Genomic DNA, 23,022 nt, shown 5'->3' with positions numbered 1-23,022 from the left:
TACTCCCTTTATCATCCACTATATGGTTACTTCCCTGTGGGGATGTAAACCACCCTGTTTGAAGTTTTTTAGCTAAGCAACAATGTGAAGATGTATTTTCAGAGTTTCTATCAGTAAATTTTAGTTTAGAGCAGTGGGAATTGTCCACTGAACCTATTTGTAGTGATGGAAATGCCAGACAGGGATGCTTTCTCAGAAAAGCCATAGCTGGGCAAAAACTTTGTCCATATGGCTGGAAGAGAGAACAGGGATGCTGTTTCTCTTGGGTTGGAGCAGGGCAGGGATGCTGTCCTATGAGCTCCACACTAGGGCAGGGATGCTGTCCTAAGTGTTGTAAGGCAGTGCAGAGTTTCTGCACTAAAGTTTCTCTGGGAGGGTTGGAGGGATGCTCCATGTTAACTAAAATGGTGCTCTTTTTGTCACCAATGTTAGTTATCCCACAGAGAGGTACTTCTACCTCTGGGAGTACAGCTTTGCCAGCTGATGATTCCCTTGGAACAGGTGCCACCCCAGGAGAGGTTTCTCCATCCACAGGAATGGTATCCTGAATGGCAGGGTGGTTAGGGGATACTGTGATACCCTTTTTACCTGTTGACGGAGAGGGATCCCGAGTTTTCAGGCCTTCTCTCTTTTGCTTTTTCATTTCAGTAGAAATGAGAGGGAACAATTCCTCTGGGATGCCCAGCATGGCTGCATGGGCATAAAACTCTACATCAGCCCAACCTGAGGCCTCTAGGTCATTACCTAAGAGACAGTCTACAGGTAAGCTAGGTGATACCACCACCTGCTTAGGGCCAGTAACTCCACCCCAACTAAACTGAATTATAGCTAAGGGAAGAAACTTAGTGGAGTTATGGACATCAATAATTTTATACTGTTGTCCAATGATGTGTTGTTCAGGAGCCACTAGGTTTTCAGTCACCAAAGTGATACTGGCACCTGTGTCCCTGTAGGCCAAGGCCTCAACACCATTTATTGAAACTGTCTGCCTGTACTTATCCATTGTAAGGGGACAAGCAGCCAGTGTGGCAAGGCCAATGCCACTAGGTGTGACAGAAACTGTCTTGGGACTGACTACCCCAGTTTCTATTATGGACCCATAAGTGAACCCAACTACACCCTTAACTTGACTGTTGCCAGCAGTCCCACCACTAGTACCACTACTGCTAGGGGCACTAGAGCTTGATGTATTAGTGGTGGTAGGCTCAGGGGGTTTACCTGGACAGGACTTATCCCCTGGCCTATGGCCTCTGTTTTTACACACAAAGCACCAAGGCTTTTTAATGTGTGCAGGTTGAGAAGAAGAGGAAGAATTTGTTTTATCCCCACCCTCTGAAGAGTGTTTAAGATTTGAAGTGGGATCTTTGGTTTTACCCTTATCCCCATGCTTATCTTGAGATTTTTCACCATCTTTCTTCCTGCCATCTTTGTCACCCCCTGTATGAACTTTTCTGTTCACCCTTGTTCTGACCCATTTGTCTGCCTTCTTTCCCAATTCTTGGGGAGAGGTCAGATCAGAGTCCACAAGGTACTGGTGCAACAAATCAGACACACAATTATTAATAATATGCTCTCTCAGGATCAAGTTATACAGGCTGTCATAATCAGTAACTTTACTGCCATGTAACCACCCCTCCAAGGCCTTCACTGAATGGTCAATGAAATCAACCCAGTCTTGTGAAGACTCCTTTTTGGTCTCTCTGAACTTTATCCTGTATTGTTCAGTGGTTAAGCCATAACCATCCAGGAGTGCATTCTTAAGAATTTTGAAATCATTGGCTTCACTTTCTTTCACAGTAAGGAGCCTATCCCTACCTTTTCCACTAAATGATAGCCAAGGGATAGCAGCCCACTGCCTTTGAGGGACATCCTGTACAACACAGGCCCTCTCAAGTGCAGCAAACCACTTGTTAATGTCATCCCCCTCCTTATAAGGGGGAACTATCTTGTGCAGATTCCTAGAATCATGCTCTTTTGCAGGATGACTATTGGGAATACTACTGCTGCCACCATGGGTTTCTAAACCCAATTTCTGTCTCTCCTTCTCTACTTCTAAGGACTGTCTATCCAAATCCTGCTATTGCTTCTTGAGCTTCAGTCTGGTTTGTTCCACTCTCAATCTATTGAGCTCCCTTTCTAACAATCTGTCATCAGGGTGGGTGGGTGGGACATGCCTTGAAACAGAAGTATGGTGAGAATGGACAGAAGGAGACCTATCCCTTACAGAAGGCACCCTAACAGCTTGGTTAACAGAAACATCACTTCTACTGTGGCGAGAAACAATACTCTTGCTATGATTTGAGATAACACTATCTGTATGGTGTACCTCTACATCATTACCAACTATGCTAGACTGTCTAGTAATGGGCAGGCTAGGAAGTTTCTTTCCTGAATCTTTTCCTAGGGGAGTCCCTGGATCAGATTGGGAACCATTGGCTACTTTTTCAACAGATGGGGCCCTTCTGGCCTTATCTTGTTCTCTAAGCATGTTAAGCAATAATTCCAAGGAAGGATTCTTCCCTACACTCAAACCTCTTTCTATGCAGAGACTCCTTGCTCCTTTCCAGCTAAGGTGATCATATGCAAGTTTGGACAGATCAACATTTTGGACTGTGCCAGACATTTTTAGAAAGAGATAAAGTGATAGAAAAAGGATAAAAAGTTTGTCAGAACTTTTAGAAAGGACAGAAAAAAAAACTTTTAAAACTTTTTAAGAACATTTTGAAAGTTTAGAAGTACTTTTCAGCACTTTAGAAAAGAAGTGAGAAAAGAAATGCAAAACTTTTTGGTTAGGTGTACATACACTGAACTTGTTTTGTATATTTTTCTCTTATGAAAAGTACAATGACAAGAGTGGTAAGTAGTCTCAAAGCACTTATCCCACCGCTGCACAACCAATGTAGGAGGCTGGACTGGCTTGTAGTGAGTACCTAGGGGTACTTGCACCTTGCACCAGGCCCAGTTATCCCTTATTAGTGTATAGGGTGTCTAGCAGCATAGGCTGATAGATAATGGTAGCTTAGCAGAGCAGCTTAGGCTGAACTAGGAGACGAGTGAAGCTCCTACAGTACCACTAGTGTCATATGCACAATATCATAAGAAAACACAATACACAGATATACTAAAAATAAAGGTACTTTATTTTTATGACAATATGCCAAAGTATCTCAGTGACTACCCTCAGTATGAGGATAGCAAATATACACAAGATATATGTACACAATACCAAAATATGCAGTAATAGTATTAGAAAACAGTGCAAACAATGTATAGTTACAATAGGATGCAATGGGGACACATAGGGATAGGGGCAACACAAACCATATACTCCAAAAGTGGAATGCGAACCACGAATGGACCCCAAACCTATGTGACCTTGTAGAGGGTCGCTGGGACTATTAGAAAATAGTAAGGGTTAGAAAAATAGCCCACCCCAAGACCCTGAAAAGTGAGTGCAAAGTGCACTAAAGTTCCCCAAAGGACAGAAGTCGTGATAGGGGAATTCTGCAGGAAAGACACAAACCAACAATGCAACAACAATGGATTTCCAGTTGAGGGTACCTGTGGAACAAGGGGACCAAGTCCAAAAGTCACAAGCAAGTCGGAGATGGACAGATGCCCAGGAAATGCCAGCTGTGGGTGCAAAGAAGCTGCTACTGGACAGTAGAAGCTGGAGGTCCTGCAGGAACGACAAGGGCTAGAGACTTCCCCTTTGGAGGATGGATCCTACACACCGTGGAGAGTCGTGCAGAAGTGTTTTCCCGCCAAAAGATTGCCAACAAGCCTTGCTAGCTGCAAATCGTGCGGTTAGGGTTTTTGGATGCTGCTGTGGCCCAGGAGGGACCAGGATGTCGCCAATTGCGTCTGGGGACAGAGGGGGCGTCGAGCAAGACAAGGAGCCCTCTCAGCAGCAGGCAGCACCTGCATAAGTGCCAGAAACAGGCACTACAAAGATGCGTGAAACGGTGCTCACCCAAAGTCGCACAAAGGAGTCCCACGTCGCCGGAGGACAACTTAGGAGGTCGTGCAATGCAGGTTAGAGTGCCGTGGATCCAGGCTGGACTGTGCACAAAGGATTTCCGCCGGAAATGCACGGAGGCCAGAGTAGCTGCAAAAGTCGCGGTTCCCAGCAATGCAGTCTGGCGTGGGGAGGCAAGGACTTACCTCCACCAAACTTGGACTGAAGAGTCACTGGACTGTGGGAGTGACTTGGACAGAGTTGCTGGATTCAAGGGACCTCGCTCGTCGTGCTGAGAGGAGACCCAGGGTACCGGTGATGCAGTTCTTTGGTGCCTGCGGTTGCAGGGGGACGATTCCGTCGACCCACGGGAGATTTCTTTGGAGCTTCTAGTGCAGAGAGGAGGCAGACCACCCCCACAGCATGCACCACCAGCAAAACAGTCGAGAAGGCGGCAGGATCAGCGTTACAGAGTTGCAGTAGTCGTCTTTGCTACTTTGTTGCAGTTTTGCAGGCTTCCAGCGCGGTCAGCAGTCGATTCCTTGGCAGAAGGTGAAGAGAGAGATGCAGAGGAACTCGGATGAGCTCTTGCATTCGTTATCTGAGGAATCCCAAGAGACAGAGACCCTAAATAGCCAGAAAAGAGGGTTTGGCTACCTAGGAGAGAGGATAGGCTAGCAAGACCTGAAGGAGCCTATCAGAAGGAGTCTCTGACGTCACCTGATGGCACTGGCCACTCAGAGCAGTCCAGTGTGCCAGCAGCACCTCTGTTTCCAAGATGGCAGAGGTCTGGAGCACACTGGAGGAGCTTTGGGCACCTCCCAGGGGAGGTACAGGTCAGGGGAGTGGTCACTCCCCTTTCCTTTGTCCAGTTTCGCGCCAGAGCAGGGCTAAGGGGTCCCTGAACCGGTGTAGACTGGCTTATGCAGAAATGGGCACCATGTGTGCCCATGAAAGCATTTCCAGAGGCTGGGGGAGGCTACTCGTCCCCTGCCTTCACACCATTTTCCAAAGGGAGAGGGTGTAACACCCTCTCTCAGAGGAAGTCCTTTGTTCTGCCATCCTGGGCCAGGCCTGGCTGGACCCCAGGAGGGCAGAAGCCTGTCTGAGGGGTTGGCAGCAGCAGCAGCTGCAGTGAAACCCCGGGAAAGGCAGTTTGGCAGTACCAGGGTCTGTGCTACAGACCACTGGGATCATGGGATTGTGCCAACTATGCCAGGATGGTATAGAGGGGGCAATTCCATGATCATAGACATGTTACATGGCCATATTCGGAGTTACCATTGTGAAGCTACATATAGGTAGTGACCTATATGTAGTGCACGCGTGTAGTGGTGTCCCCGCACTCACAAAGTCCGGGGAATTGGCCCTGAACAATGTGGGGGCACCTTGGCTAGTGCCAGGGTGCCCTCACACTAAGTAACTTTGCACCTAACCTTTACCAGGTAAAGGTTAGACATATAGGTGACTTATAAGTTACTTAAGAGCAGTGTAAAATGGCTGTGAAATAACGTGGACGTTATTTCACTCAGGCAGCAGTGGCAGGCCTGTGTAAGAATTGTCAGAGCTCCCTATGGGTGGCAAAAGAAATGCTGCAGCCCATAGGGATCTCCTGGAACCCCAATACCCTGGGTACCTCAGTACCATATACTAGGGAATTATAAGGGTGTTCCAGTAAGCCAATGTAAATTGGTAAAATTGGTCACTAGCCTGTTAGTGACAATTTGTAAAGAGAGAGCATAACCACTGAGGTTCTAGTTAGCAGAGCCTCAGTGAGACAGTTAGGCATCACACAGGGAACACATACCTATAGGTCACAAACTTATGAGCACTAGGGTCCTGACTAGCAGGGTCCCAGTGACACATAACAAACATACTGAAAACATGGGGTTTTCACTATGAGCACTGGGCCCTGGCAAGCAGGATACCAGTAAGACAGTGAAAACACCCTGACATACACTCACAAACAGGCCCAAAGTGGGGGTAACAAGGCTAGAAAGAGGCTACTTTCTCACAGTAGGGCAATAGGGGGTTTATGTACCTGGGTTAAGATGACTGAGGTGGGTGAAGTTAAGGAGATTTTTGTAGATTCCCCTAATATTTTGGCAATAGCAATACTATATCTATACTAGACCAGGCCCTTCTAATCACCGGTCTGCTACTATAGATCTCCTGTACAATCTCATATTAGACTTTCGTCCCAAATATCGCATTATCATTGCAGGTGACCTTAATGCGCAAATTGAATTTGACTCGGCCTTTATTGAGGCAACGCAGACTGAAGATGAAGTGTGGAATATTTCCCCTTTTCCGACGCAGCCTGTGTTATCTACTGCTTGTAGTAGGGTCTCGCAGATAGTAGATTTTATAGTAATACACGGTCTTCGCCTTGGCAATGGTCGGTTCCCAGCAGATACTCCCGCTTTGTTTAGGGGATCATATTGCAGTATTTTGGACTATGTTATGTTTGATTTAAGGGTTTGGCATTCTATTATAGATGTGAAGGTGGGCCCACGGCACACAAGCGATCATGCGCCTTTACAAATTGTTCATGATAGAATTATTTTATCAGAAGTCGCCTCTCTTTCCATTTCCAGTGCTCATGGGGCCTTGAAGCTGTCCAGTAACAGGCGTGCTGTGAGATGGGATTAATTCCAGAAGTCTAACATGCTAAGGGATAAACTGCGCGCCTTAGTCTCTAGACACCAGTGCTTTGACGATCATCTGGTATTAACCTCATTGGAATTTATGTCCTCTCATGTGGACCTCTTTGGGGCCCTTAAGGAGTTGTTTACCAAAACTGTCTCGAATCGAAGTAATTCCTCCTCTTCATTTAATAGCAAGTGGTTCGACAAGAAGTGCCGAGAGGCTAAGAGCTTCTTGATTAAAGTATTAAGATCTAAGGATCGGGAAGCCATTGTGAGAGCAAGAAGATCTTATGTCTCCACATGCTAGATGTGTAAACTCGAGCATGAGGAGAAACTATGGGGTGAATTGGCTGAGGCGGCTAGGACCCATGATGCCAAACCTTTTTGGCTTCTAGTTACATGTAGATTCAAATCTCTTATCTGTCCCAGAATGCTACATCGCCTCTGACATCTGGTTAACTTACTTTAGGGAGCTGTATGGCCCCACATCAGATCCCGCTGTCATCAGTTTCTGAGAGTTACCACCACTTGTCTCTCCAGCGATTTCTCTGCCCCCTTTCACTCTAAAAGAAACTGAGTTGGCAATTCTTGCCCAAAAATCAGGGAAGGCACCTGGTCCGGATGGAATTCCCTCAGATTTATATAAATCAGATCTTCCCAAATGGACTTGGTATATAAATAGGATATTGAATATTGCCTTGTCCACTAGGTCTTACCCTGACTCCTGGAAGGAGGCAATAATTGTGCCCATACACAAGAAAGGAGAGAAGAATATTCCAGGGAACTATAGACCTATTAGCTTACTAGATAATTTGCAAAAAATATTATCCTACCAGCTGTTAAGCAGGTTGAAGCATTGGATAGCGGAAAATCAGATGTTAAGCCATCTCCAGGCAGGGTTCAGAGACAAGGTCAGTACTATCGACCAGGTCTTCCGCTTTATTACCATAAAGTGGAAGACCGTTGATGTGGAATCAGGCCATCTTTTTGTGGCATTTGTTGATTTGAAATCCGCCTTCGACCTTGTCCCGCACCCCAAACTGTGGGAAGTCATGAGTAAAGCTGGAGTCCCCGGCTCCATGCTTAATATAATCAAAGATCTTTATTCAGGCAATTGCGCCAAAGTACGATGGGGCCTGGCAGGTGATCTGACTTCAGCATTTCCCACGGTTCGTGGCGAGAGACAGGGTTGTGTTCTGGTGCCCACTCTGTTTCTTTTATTTATCAATGCATGTATTCCCTATCTTTTGGATTGTTCTAGTGACGCCCCTAGTATGGGAGGGCAGAATTTCCCGTGTCTTTTATTCGCTGACGATACCTTGTTACTCTCCCAAACAGCCATGGGCCTTTCATGTTTGCTTGCAAGGTTCGTGGAGTTCTGCAAAGATCATGGCCTGGAAATTAATTCAACAAAAACAAAATACATGTTGTTTGGAGACAAAAATCAGAAGATGAAGAGACTTGTTTACTTAGAAGGTGTTCCACTGGAAAGAGTAAGCACTTTTGATTATCTGGGTGTAAAAATAGAAGATTCACACCACTGGCAGGCCCAACTCCAGAAATCATTAATGTGCCTGAAGCAAATGGCGGGTGGCATTGCGAGATTTGCAACCAGATCCCCCAGTTTTGCCCTGACTCCTGCTCTAGAAATATACAAATCACAAGCGAAGGGTAACTTCCATTCCACCACGACTCCCCTGAGATGTCGCAATCTAGAGTCAATGCATAAAGCTGCCAGAAATCACCTTTTATTGTTTGGGTTTTTGGTGAGGTACTGCTTGTGAGCCAGGAGGATTGGGCCAACAGTTACGACTTGTTGTAGGAGTGACACAGTCGCCTACAAACAAAAGTGCTGTCATCCCTAAACCAGCAGTCTCGCCTAGTAATGAGAGTCCAACTACGACACAGTCACTAAATTAACCTGTGCTTCACCCATTGGTGGCTTGACACAAAAACAGTCAGGTTTAACTTAGGGACAACGTGTAAAGTATTTATGCAGCACACAAACAGTAATGAATTGAAATCAAAACACTAGTAAAATCTCAACCCAATGTAGAATAAACATTTGCAATGCAATTGGTTTCACATTTGTTAGAGTTAGAGCTGTTGGCATTGTAAATGCCAATGTTTTTTACCCAAGTGTTTTGGTTTGGAATGGAGTTGATGTATGGGTGGTGTGGCGTGGAATTAAGCGGGTTAGGTTGTGTTATGTTATGCTATGCTATGTTGTCTTATGCTGTGTTATGCTATAATAGGCTTATGTTGTGCTATGTTGTTATGTTATACTATGTTGTGTTGTTATACTATGTTGTCTTATGTTATGCTATGTTGTGTTATATTATGCTATGCTATGTTGTTTATTGTTGTGTTATGTTATGTTATGATACGTTGTGGTATGTTATGCGATGTTGTGTTATGTTATGCTGTGTTATGTTGTATTACGTCATGCAATGTTGTGTTGTGTTATGCTATGTTGTGTTGTTATGCTATGCTATGTTGTGTTATGCTATGTTGTGTTATGTCATGCTATGCTATGCTATGTTGTGTTATACTGTGCTATGTTATGCTGTTTTATGTTGTATTATGTTATGCTATGTTGTGTTATGTTATGGTATGCTATGTTTTGTTATGCAATGTTATGCTATGTTGTGTTATGTTATGCTATGCTATTTTGTGTTATGCTAAGAATGCTATGTTGTGTTATGTTATGCTATGCTATGTTGTGTTATATTGTGTTATGCTATGTTGTGTTATGTTATGCTATTCTATGTTGTGTTATGTTAAGCTATGCCATCTTGTGTTGTTATGTTATGTTATGTTGTGCTGTTATGATATGGTATGCTGCATTCTGTTATGCTATGTTGTGTTATGTTATGCTATGTTGTGTTATGCTATGTTATGGTGTGTTATGTTATGCTATGTTGTGTTATATTGTGTTATGTTATGCTAAGCTACGTTGTGTTAGATTGTGTTATGCTATACTATGCTATGTTGTGTTATATTATGTTGTATTATGTTATGCTATGCTGTGTTATGTTGTGTTATGTTATGGTATGTTGTGATATTGTATGCTCTGTTGTGTTATGTTATGCTATGTTGTGTTATGTTATGCTATGCTATGCTATGTTGTGTTATGTTATGCTATGTTGTGTTATGTTATGCTTTGTTGTGTTATGTTATGCTATGTTGTGTAATGTTATGTTATGTTGTGTTAGGCTATGCTATGTTGTGTTATGTCATAATATGCTATGTTGTGTGACATTGTGTTATGATATGCTATGGTATGTTTTGTTATATTGTGTTATGTTGTGCTATGCTATGTTGTGTTTTGTTATGCTATGGGATGTTGTGTTATGTTGTGTTATGTTATGCTATGTTATGCTATGTTATGTTGTGTTATGTTATACTATGTTGTGTTATGTTATGCTATGTTGTGTTATGTTATGTTATGTTGTGTTATGGTATGCTGTGCTATGTTATGATATGCAATGTTGTGTTATATTGTGTTATGTTATGCTTTGTGTCAGGTGAAAGGACAGGAAACTCAATCCGCCAAGCTAGGATGGAATAAACACCAGGCAGCCAGGCCGCAGGCACTGTATTTTTTGTTTATTTGGTGAACCTCTATAACGCAACCCAGGTCCCCGAAGGGTGGTATACAAGGGGCTCGACAGCATAAAAAATGAACCAAATAAAGAGTCTTATCTTATTTTCACGAGGGTGGAAGGAAAGTTAAAAATGCATTGCATTCGTACAAAATATTCTGAATAAACAGGTATGATTTATACAAGTTCAAGCTGTTGTGCCTGTTTGCACTGTAAGCGCCATGCCCGCCACGCAGCATGAAGGGGAGAGACAAAATAAAAAATAGTTCACCCACGCTGAAGTATATCAGCAGTCATGCAATTTTCCATGTAACAGGGGAAGTCTGCAAGGTATGACAAAAACAATCTCAAAGCGGGACACACATAAAGCAATTACCAATGACATCATGTGAATTCTGAGAGGCAAGCCCATGAACGAGTGAAAGTGATGGGCGTGGTTAAAAGCCCACAACACTTACAACAGGTCAAAGTGCTTCCGCGCTGTACCTAAAATTAGAATATAATGTAATAAAATTACACCAAAATGACAAAAATCCAATCAGTAGAGATGGACATATGCAATTGTAAAGATTTACATCAAATTAGAGCCAACTGAGGGTATCTGGTCATGCTGAAAAGGGACAAAGTCATAGGTTCAGGCCAACCATGAGAGAGAGCGGGCTGGCACAGGACCAAGTTTGTCTCGCTGAGGTTTGTACCTTATGTGTTTGGTGCTTGGTTTGTGTGTCATTGCTTTGCAGGGCTACACATTACTTCCAGCTAGTTTTGATGGAATCTTCAAATAGGCTGGCACAGCACCTTTAACCCCAATTCCAAGGGTCCAGGACTGGAAGGGTACCACTTGGAGGGTCAGGACTCACTCAGGCTGGGCCCAGATGCAGGTTCAAGATAATGGAGCCTTTTCTGTCCCTGAGGCTCTAATCAGGAGGCAGCCAACTAGCCCTTGGAGTCACTCTGGTAGTCCTGGTGCAAGCAGAAAAGCATGTCTTAGGTCACTTCAGGCAGCAGGGCAGTCCTCGATGCAGCAAGGCAGTCCAGTGAAGTACATAGCAGGCCATAGACAGCAGGGCAGTCCTCTCAAAGTCTTTCCACAGGTCCAGAAGTGAACTGAAGAGTTGGTCTGAGAGTCCTATTTTTATACCTGTTGCCCCCTTTGAAGTGGGTTTAGCTTCTGGACTCCCTCTCCCCACCACAAACACATAAGTGTCTGGAATTTCCTGCCTTCTTGCCCTGGTCCCAGGTTGTCTGGAGGCACAGTAACCTCCTGCGAAGCCCTCTGTGAGTGTGCTGTGGCAGCCCCTTTGATGTGCAAGTGAGATAGGTATATCTCCACCCCCATACTGCCTAAATGGCCCATCCTGCCTTCACCCCCCTGCCTTCTATTATGTGGCTGTTTAGGAGGAATACACAAGGGCCAACTGCCATTCACACCTAGTCATGTGACAACTAGTGCAGGCACCAAATGATTAAGGCAAGAAAATGTCAACTTTTTAAAAGCAGCACTTTCAAAATCGTAACTTAAAATCTGACTTAAGAATTGAAGGTTTTCATATTAAAATTCTTTAGAAACCAACATTGACATGCCTACCTACTCACAGTCAAAGGTTACCACTTATTAAATGTAATAAGGTAACCCACTATTATCCTTTGGAGGAGGTGGCCTTGCAGTAGTAAACATTGACTGTAAGAGTTTTTCAGTACCTGGACATGTAAAACTTAAAAGTACATGCCCGACTTTTTGGATATACTGCACCTTGCCCTGTGGGCTGCTTAGGGCCTAGCCTGTGGGTGACTTATATGTATTAAAAATGAAGATTTAGGTCTGGCAAAAGGTTTATTTTGCCAGGTTGAAATAACAGTTTAGAACTGCCCACAGGCTGCAGTGACAGGCCTGAGATATATTTTAAAAGGCTACTTAAACAGGTGGCGCAATCAGTGCTGCAGATCCGCTGGTTGCGTTTAATTTACAGCCCTGGGTACCTGAAGTACCATTTTACTAGGGACTTACAAGTAAATTAAATGTGCCATTTAGGTATAAGCCAATTTCACCATGTTTGACGGAGAGAGTACATCACTTTAGCACTGGTTAGCAGTGGTAAAGTACACAGATTCCTAAAATCCAACAAAAACGTTTTCAGAAACCAGGAGGGGTGAAGGGCAAAGGTTTTAGGGTGACCCTACATAGAGGGCCACATCCAAAATGGCCATACAGAAGATGTTGATTAAGTGGTAACTAGTCTCCTAACCATTCACAAAACTGATAAGGACTTATATTTGGATTTACAAAATGTGATTGGCCTGGACATAATTCCCTGGCCCTGCTTCAGAGTGCATTTCCTCTCATGCTTAAGGTAGGTAAAGTAGCCTTGGAATTAACCTTGCTCTCCACAGGTGCAAAGTTAAACATTTTAGCTGTGCTCTTGCAACCCTCATTAGTGACAGACAACTAACTTTCATTGACAAAATGCTTGGGCCCTGTAATGGGTTCATCCAAGAACCCTGTGTTCTTGGACCCAGAATTTCATAGGCCTATTCCAAGTAGCCACCACTTTTTGTCCTTTCACCCTTCACTGGAAAGGCTGGTTGTCCAAACGTCCTCCTTGTAGCAAATCTCAGATGCCTGTCTTATGACACCTGCTAATAAAGAATCAAAGGATCCTGACTTTATGGGCTGAAAGGTTTTTGCTTAGTTTTAGCAAGGACACTAACTAGGAGTGTGCAATACAACAGAAGAACATTGTAACGCAACTACCCTTGATACTCCCTTTCTCAAATACAAACATGTGATAGGAAGGAAAGAGAACAACCCCAGGATGTAATTCTGTCATTTTAGTTTGGGAACGCAACATTACAGCAGCATTGCCTGGCCGCCATCTGGGATTGGGCACTATATTGTGCTTCCAGATGGCTCCTTGGGACACCATAGGGAACCACAGACACCGGCATGGTGCCTTTGGCGTCCAGCAACAGTTGCCCAACCAGGTCACAGCACCCCAAGGAAGGATAACCACCCCATTCCTGTAATACCTGTCCTGTGCTCCTTGTCCCGCATGCCAGAAGAGAACAGAGCGTGGTGTGGATGGAAAGTGGAGCTTCTGACACCCTGTGCAGCAATCTACTAGAGACAGTTTTGTCAGTCTTCTCCAAACACCCTCTTCCGTGTCAGCAACAAAACTGCTCTCTGCACATAGCTGAGTCACATTTTACAGCTTTTGCCCTTAATTAAAAGTTTCAAATTATTTTTCTTTTCTATCAGGTAAAAGCTTGCTTTTCATTTCATAGTCAAAAGTTCACTAAAAGTTGCATCACACTCCACACTAATGAGGCATGTTTCAGGTGATACACTTTCCCTTCAATGTTTCACGGGAGCAACCTAAGGAAATCAAGCGCTGAATTTTACCCATATATATATACATACATTAAGTGAACCGTTTGTTCAGTTAGATGATAAGACATTTACATCTTTTCCACAAGCTAATCACTCTGTTTCAAAAACTTTTTTAAATTTAATTAACAATTAGGGTCCGATTTTTATGTTGGTGGTAAGCATACTCCATCGCAATGGCGGTGGAGTATGCTTACAGCCAACATAATGATCTGCCTACCAAATTTAGAAGCAAGCTGGCCATAGTTTTGCCACAGCAGATTCTACTGTGTCTCTGCCGTAGCCAAACTTTTCTGATGGCTCGACAGAGTAGAATTGGCTATAAGTCCACCTACCCAATTTGGATGGGCGGTCATATAGCTGTTTTTTACTGCTAGTCATTGACTGGAAAAGCCTGGTGGTAAGGGGCACTAAACAAACAACATGCATTTGCAATGCAATAGGTCATGTGTTTGCCAGAGTTAGAGCTATTTACATTGTATATGACAATTTCCTTTAACAATGTGTTTTGGCTTGGAGTGTAGTTGATGTATGTGGTGTGGAGTGGAATTATGTGGGTTGTACTTGAATTGTTAGTAGTGGAATTGTGTGGGGTGTAATTGTGTGGTGTGGAGTATATTTGTGTAGTGGAATTATATGACAATGTGAATAGATAGGGGTGAGAGCTGCACAGAATATATAGAAAGGAAGATAGTGAGGTATAGGTAGTTTGTTTAGGAAGTGGTGAATGAACTTGAGGCAGAAGAGCAGAAAGCACGCTGATGCAAACAAAAAATAAAGCGGCGGCAGGCTTTACCCTAAAAAGGAGGGAGGGTGTCTCTTTCTTGCCCTGCTCCTGTTTGAAATTTGTAATGGATTGTAAAAGCCACTTTGCAAGTCAGAATGCTTTGCTGTCACACTTACACAAATGAATTTTGCAGTTGCAAACCCTGTGTTTCTTTGAATTGTAGGACTTGTGACTATAGATCCATGCGACCCCAGGAACCTTTGGCTGAAAGATCGCTTCACTGTCTACCAGTGATGGCGGAGGATTAAGTTATAACTTCTTCATAAAGCTGTGCAGGATGCTATTCCAGGTTAGGTTCCCCACCTAATCACTGACCCTCCAGGACCTGAGGCTGCTCCGAGGAAACCTGCTATGTATTCTAAAAACAGAATAAAGTGTTGCAAGGCATGCATTCCATGTCTGGGGGTTTGCTGCTGAAATTATTTGATAGAGACTTCTAGTTGCAGATTCCTTACCTTAGAAGTTCCCCCAGGTGTCAAACTGGATCTGGACATTTTTCTTTGAACATTACCCTTGTGCGCCGTCAGGTGGGGTTGGTCAACTCTGTGTCCGTCATTGGCGTTGTGGTTGCCGTGATGACGTTGGGGTCGCACATAGGTGCTGCTTCGGCGCAGTAATGTCATTTCTTTTCTTTCCGTGCCAAGCGCTGATCCTGAGAGAGATACCCTGGTTTCAACACTTTAGTCGAGTTCTTTGGTGACTTTTTGGTGCGTCGAGGATGTCCCTGAAGACTGGTTTCAAACCATGCGAGGACTGTCACTGCATGATGTCGGTTACGGATCTACACCGGGTCTGTTTGTGGTGTTTGGAGTGCTACCACGACCCAAAGTCATGCTCTGAGTGCCGGGCCATGCACCTGAAGGCTTTGAGGGAGTGGTCACTAAAGCACATGGCAGCCTGGCGCTCGACTACGCATCCCTCCTTGTCTCACTCAAGAGGAAGTTCTCGAGACCACTCGTGAAGTCACCACCAATCGTCGTCCTCCAAGTCTTCGGGTCACTCTTGGTAAGAAGAAGTTGAAGAAGGCTAGACATTCTTTGAATTCATTGCGTTGCTCGGCTGATGCGACACAGTAGGAGCGTCAAAGCTCCAGGCCTCCTTCCGCGGAGCCTACTTCTGGATCTGTTCTGCGCCACACTGAGTTTCTGAGAGCTGGAGCGACCCCTGCCCAATAAAAATAATTTTATGAGGCCATGCGCCTCATATTTGGCAGTCCCACCCCCCTGCAGCCCCTTTGGGCCTGGGGGTTCAGATGGGGGCTCTTCGGGTTCCACACCAGAGGCTTTGGCCTCGAGGACCCCTCCGGATCCGCTACCGAATCCGTGCCGACACTGGTCGTACCATCGCGACCTTCCCTGGCGCCGGATAGGTCGTTGATGCTCCCTGATGTCGATTGTCCCCACGATCGACGTTGACCTGCTCCGGATCCCCGACGACCCGGAGCCAGACGGCATTGGCTGACGCCATTTTCAACTTTGATGGGATCTACTCATCCCAGGTCTTATTCGGATCCCTTTTTCCTATGGGTATGAATACGAGGAAGGATTGGAGGGGTCACTGGACCCATATGAATACCAGTTAGACGACCCTAACATAGACTGGACACAGGAATTGGGTGAGGCTAGTATTCTGGATACTTCTTTAAATGCTGGCATGCTTTCTCCTCCGACAGCGGCTACAGTGGAGGGAGCCTTCTACTCTATGGTGGTCAGTAGGGCAGCTGAAGTTCTTGACCTCGAACTGCCCACTGTTGCGGTCAGCACTAATCTCCTGACGTAGGTGCATCAGCCTGGGACTTCCGCTTCAGAGCCCCTCCACCCTTTCAATGAAGGCCTCACTGATGTCCTCTGGGTACTTGGTCCAGATGCAGCACAGGGGCTTCTGTGAATAGGACTATCGCTCGCCGCCATCGGCCCGCCCCGAACAACCCTAAATTCCTGTTCCAACACCCCACACCTGAGAGCCTTATTATCCAGGCATCCTCATCATCTGGCGCATTCCCTTCCGCTCCCCGGATAAAGAATCAAAGAGGCTAGACCAAATTGGGGAGAAGAAGTTTTCTTCCTCCAGTTTGTCGCTGCAGCCTGTCAACTCTGCAAGCCTTTGGGGCCGTTATACTTAGTCCATGTGGAATACAGTTGCGCAAGTCTTACCGCAGATCCCAGAAGAGTCCCGGGCTATTGTCTCCCAAGCTTCTGCTGATGGGAGAGAAGCAGCGAAGTTCACTATTCGATGTGGGCTGGTCACGATCGACTCTCTAGCTAGATCGGTTGTGTTGACAGTGGCCTTGAGGCACCACACCTGGTTCAGGACATCTGGTTTTTCAGGGTCTGTTCAACAGCCCCTTTTGGGCATGCCCTTTGATAGCACCCGTCTCTTCGAAGACAAGGCAGACTCGGTGCTTGGAAGGTTCAAGGAGTCCCAGGCTCTGTCCTTCGGCCTTTCGACTGCCCCTCATCCCCAACAGTCCATCTTTTGCCCCTTTCATAGCCATGGAAGGGGCTTCTTGTCGTGTCCCTTTCCAGTCACTGTGCCACCCACACGACTCAGCCCCTGCGTGGCCGGGACGTGGACTCCCAAGGGCTCGTGGGACAGGGAACCAGTGGGTTGCCCAGTCCACCTCTGCCCCTGCTGCAGCCTCCAAACCTTCCCAGCCAGTTCACCCATCTCAGACCAGTATGCAGCAGGATTCGCCATCACTTGCCCCACTGGGAATCTATCACTACGGACAGGTGGGTTTTGCAGATCGTCCGAAGGGGCTACTCACTACCCTTCAAGACTGCCCCTCCGGCCATGCCTCCATCCTACGGCCACTTACCGGAGCATGATCTGGCACTTCTCGGCGGGGAAGTCGCAACTCTCTTGGCCAAGGGATCCATAGAGAGGGTCACTGCGCCAGAAGTAGGCTGTGGTTGTTATTCCTGCTACTTTCTGGTGCCCAAGAAGGACAAGGACTTACGTCCTATCCTAGACCTTTGGACCCTCAATCTCTTCCTCATGAAGGAAAAGTTAAAAATGCTCACGCTGGCTCAGGTCCTCTCTGCCCTGGACCGAAGAGACTGAATGGGAGTGTTGGACTTGCAGAATGCTTATTTTCATATCCCCATCTTGCCTGCCCACAGACGCTACCTGCGATTCATGGTAGGTCACGAGAACTTTCAACTTACTGTGGTCCCCTTCGGCCTTACCAGTGATGGCGGTGGTTGCAGCTCATCTGCACATGTTAGGGTTTCCAGTCTTCCCCTACCTCGACAACTGGCTTTTAAAGGCGGACACGCCCCAGAAAGTGGTCTCCCACCTTCAGACGACGGCGAACCTTCTTCACACGCTGGGGTTCACTATAAACATGCCAACATCACACCTGACTCCCTCTCAGATGCTCCTTTTGATCGGAGCTATTCTGGACACAGTGCAATTTAGTGCCTATTCTCCCGAAAAGTGAGTCCAGGATATTCAGGCTATGATTCTGAGTTTTCAGCTTCTATTCTGGGTTATGGTGAGACTGGCTGTGGGCCTCATGGCCTCCTACATCCTGCTAATGACACATCCCAGATGGCATATGCGGGGCTCTGCAGTGGGACTTGAAGTTCCAGTGGGTGCAGCATCAGGGGAATCTCTCCAACATGGCCCAGATCTCAGAGGGGACTGTGAAAGATCTGTAGTGGTGGCCTTCAAATCAGGATTGGGTCAATGGCACATCCCTCTCCCTTTCCCAACTAGATCTGACAGTAGTGTCAGACACGTCACTCATGGGATGGCCACATGGGAGAGGCAGAGATCAAAGGTCTCTGGTTTCCGGCGGAGTCTGGACTCCACATCATTCTTCTGGAGCTCCGGCCCCCCAGGCTTGCATTGAAAGCATTCCTTCTCTCACTCAAAGGAACATTGGTGCAGGTGTTCATGGACAACACTACCATCATGTGGTACTGCAACAAACAGGGCGAAGTAGGGTCCTGGACCCTTTGTCAAGAGGCTCTACGCCTCTGGACATCGCTGGCACACTTGGGCATTATCCTGGTAATTCAACATCTGGTGGGTTCTCAGAACGCCAGAAAAACTTAGCGGTCGATGCACAGTCGATCACGAATGGCATCTCCATCTGGAGGTGGTGCAAGGTCTCTTTCAGCAATGGGGAGTGCCTTGGTTAGATCTGTTTGCCTCTGCAGAGAACGCAAAATGTCAGCTGTTTCGCGCATTGGAGTTTCCAAGGCGGCACTCGCTTGGCAACGCTTTTTGTCTTGAGTGGAACTCAGGCCTCCTTTATGCCTTTCCATGCATACCACTTCTGTCCAGAGTTCTGAAGAAGACCAAGAACGGCCGGGCCAAGTAATCCTTGTGGCTCCAGACTGGGCATGGAGAGTATGGTATCCTGAGCATGGCCACAGATACTGCAGTCATACTGCCCCTTCAGGAGGATCTTCTGTCACAACAACATGGGATGGTCCTTCATCCGAACCTGTCCAATCTTCGCCTTGATGCGTGGAGATAGAGCGGTGGTAGTTGACAGCTTTTGACTTTCTGCCCGAAGTCTGTGATGTTATCTTGGCAGCCAGACATCCCTCCACCAAAACGTTATACACCTGTCATTGGCATAAATGTTTGGCATGGTGTACCAAGAGGTCTGTTGATCCCGTCTGTGCCCCTCTCTCTTAGGTCTTTTCTTCATCTTTTGTTTAGCCGAGCAGAGCTCTGCTTTGGACACCCTTAAAGGTTACTTATTGCCTATCTCAGCCTTTCTTAGAATGCCAGACCAACCTTCCCCTTTTAAGTCTTCTATTGTTGGTAGATTCCTTAATGGACTCACCCATTTGTTTCCTCCCACTCCGTTTATCATGCCTCAGTGGGACCTCAGTCTTATCCTTACATACCTAATGTATGCTCCTTTTGAGCTGTTACACAATTGTTCTTTGCAGCTCCTTGCTCTCAAAACTGCATTTCTTGTGGCCATCACCTCTGCCCGCAGAGTGAGTGACCTTTAGTCTCTTTCTTCAAAGACCCCATTTTTGTCTGTTTACCCTGACAAAGTGGTGTTACGTACGAGGGCCTCCTTCCTTAACAAAGTAGTTACACCTTTTCACGTAGGCCAGTCCATCACTTTGCCTACTTTTTACTCAGCTCCATATCCTTCCCATGAAAAGGAGAGACTCCACCATCCAAAAACAGCGTTGGCGTTCTACCTCAATCATACCAAAGATTTCTGGCTTGGTGATCAAGTCTTTGTTGGATATGTGGGTGCGAAGAAAGAGAAGGTGGTGCAAAAGCGTACACTCTCGCAATGGGTACTACTTTGCATCAAAATGTGCAACGCTTTGGCAAAGAAGCAACTCCTTGAGGGCTTGCGTGCTCACTCCACAAAAGCAATTGCTGCTACCACTGTGTTAGCATGCAGAGTTCCTGTCCTGGATGTCTGCCAGGCAGCAGCATGGGGATCCCTGCACACGTTTACAAAGCATTACTGTTGTTCGGTCCTGCACGGCTTCCTAGTATGATCTTGGTTTGCAGCCCAACACCGAGGATGATATTGCTTGGGTATCTACTCTAAGGTAAGGAATCTGCAAGTAGAGGTCTCTATCAGATGAACTAGTTACTTACATTCAGTAACGATTTATCTGGTAGAGACATATTCTAGTAGCAGATTCCTTACCGGCCCACCCATCCTCCCCACTTGCGAACTGATTTCTAGGGACAGGGATTCCCTTTTCAGGGCCTTAGTTCTGGCGCACCATTTTCAGTGTTCTTCATGTCTCCGTGCTTTGGCGTGGAAAGTCATGAAAAGAAACTGTTGCCACTGCGCAAAGGCGGCATCTATTTACGACCCCAACGTCATAACGGCGACCATGATGCCAACGACTGATGCGGAGTTGACCTACGCCACCTGAGGGCGCGCAAGGGTACTGCTTGAAGAAAAATCTCCAGATCCAGTCTGACACCTGGGGGAAATTCTAAGGTAAGGAATCTGCAACTAGAATATATCTCTACCAGATAAATTGTTACCGAAGGTAAGTAACTTGTTCAACAGCAGAACTACACAAAATTGTTTACAAATATCCTGTTTTTAGTCTGATCTGTCCAGCTACAAAATAAATTGAGAGATCGATGTTAAGGGACGGTTTGGTTAGTAGTAGGCACTTTTCACTCCCCCTTGTGGGGTCCAGCTTTTTTGCAGTTTTTTATAGAGCGCAAACTCGCCCTGAAGGTATTGGAGTGCTTTTCACAAGCTCCGATTACATAACGCATTTTTTTTTTTTGCGCTACCACGTTCACCCAGTGCCCGGTGTGCTTTGCTATTTGCAGTGCTCTGTTGTTTATATAATGCTTGCACCCGTTGGTCAGGGCACGCTTTTCTGACACACTGCGTGCATAGGTGCATTCAATTATCACGGGGCCTCAGAGCAGCATGCACAGCAAGTGGTGCACTCGGGATAGGGTTATAGAAGCAGGCAATGTGGAATGTGTGTCTAAGATATAGGCTGCTGTGAATGGCCAGTGAGTGGACGCCTAACAAAGAAGACGGCATTCTTGTTGACGAGGTCGACCCCCTGCTTTAAATTTGCTTAAAATCTTTAGATAGGATGTATTGTACTTGGGCCTTCATTGAATGTGCTAGGTACTCATGCGTCCACTTGGGGGCAGCAAGAGACCACAAAAAACTCTTTCGACGATGTCACAAACTCTGATCTTAACGGCAGTGAAAACGAGGAGTTAAAAGTAACAAAAAAGTACCTTCATCACGCCGGGAGCAGCGGACGGGCACTGAATAAGTTACATCAATTACAGAAATACCAGCCGTCACCAATAACAAGGCTGCAAAGAAGAGTGTCACGCAGTCCAGCAAAGGATAGGTAGCAGGCGGACACCAAGCCCTTTTCTAACTACAATAGCTTCTCGCAAGAGATACGCGTGCGCTAGGGAACGCTATTGCAGGCTTGACCCTAAAAATGACTCCCATGTGGAGGTGGGCATTTTTTATTTTTGACAGATCTGTACTGCAAAGGTCAAATTAATTCACAATTACCGCCTTGACAGTTCCTGTGAATGCTTGAATTGTCTATCAGGTTGATGGACATTTCATAATTTGGCGGTCGCGACCTCTGCCAGGATAAATTACACCATCGAACCGAAACATGAACGGCCCAACTACCAAATTAGAAACCGGGCCCCTTATTTCATTAAATGCCACCTGATTTTACACGAAAAGAAGAAGTAATGAGTCAATATGTAAAATGAATCCAACAGTACCATCTTCTGGAGCTTTTATAAAAGTGCATTTACCAAATAAGCAGCCCAAAAAAAGAATAATTTCTTGAATGGATTACATTTAAACATTTTAAAAATACCGAAGGGCTGCCGCATCTCTTTGTTCAGTCCAGAGGTTGCAAACGTTGAAATGTAATAATTAATTTGGCTGCCTTTCGACGGAGTAAGAATTCCCTGTCCCTTCGAGGAATAGCATTTGAAATATCTACTGCCAAGATTATTAGACGAGCCACGTGTCCATTCTGTTCTTACTGCACATCTCCAGCTACAGCAGTGATTCCCAAACGTTTTAGAACCATGACCCAATCTTTGAACTACAAATGTTAGCGACCCACCTAGCTTTAAAGGACTTAAGGCAGGGACGATTTTTGAATCCATCTAAAGCTTTGTAGAGTAGCACATTGCCATTTACAGGCAGCACGTTGTCCACTGAAATGACCACTAAATTTGCACGGCACACAGAATTACTGATCAAACTACATAGCATGCAAATGATAATGTGCGGATATGGTTTCAGTGAATATTTATCATTTGCTCATCACTAAGGCCCATATTTATACTTTTTTAGCGCCGTATTTGCGTCGTTTTTTGACGCAATATCGGCGCAAACTTACAAAATACAATAGTATTTTAGCGGCGCTAAAAAAGTATAAATATGGGCCTAAGTGTCTTAATTTGTTTTGATCCTATTAAAAGCTCTGTTTCCAGCACACTTCAGAGTTACAAAAGATGTGCTTCATTATTGCTGTCTTAACTACTGAATGCACAGTTTATTTACATGTATCTACATTTTGTTGTGTGTTGCAAAAAACAAGATCCTATAGCCTTTCCTTTCACACTCTGTGTACTACAGCAAGGTTGTTACATAATTCACTTTAAGACTCCCCTCTCTTTGCAGTGAGAGAAAGAAGAGTAAACACTAATCCTTTATTAAAAGTGTAATCAGCAATTTGTCAGAACACATAACCTGACATTTGACCTATGGGTCTGAAGCACCAGCAAATGCGACAAGATAAACACATTTATCATTTATTGCTAGCACTTTCCCGACCTAGTGTGAGAAAGTAGCCTCTTTCTAGCATGGTTACCCCCATTTTTGGCCTGTTTGTCAGTGTGTTTGACTGTGTCACTGGGATCCTGCTAGGACCCCAGTGCTTATGGTTTGTGGCCTACTTGTCAGTATGTTTCACTGTTTGTGTAAATATGCTTGACTGTGTCACTGAGATCCTGCTAACCAGGACCCCAGTGCTTATGCTCTCTCTCTGTTCCAAAATTTGTCACTACATACTGGTAACCCAGTATTTCACTCCCAATTGGCATACTGGTCACCCCTTATAAGACCCTAGTATATGGTACCTAGGACCCAGGGCATTGGGATTCCA

This window comes from Pleurodeles waltl, chromosome 3_1 (assembly GCF_031143425.1).
Source record: "Pleurodeles waltl isolate 20211129_DDA chromosome 3_1, aPleWal1.hap1.20221129, whole genome shotgun sequence".
Lineage (NCBI taxonomy): Eukaryota > Metazoa > Chordata > Amphibia > Caudata > Salamandridae > Pleurodeles > Pleurodeles waltl.
This window is presented reverse-complemented; position numbering follows the sequence as displayed.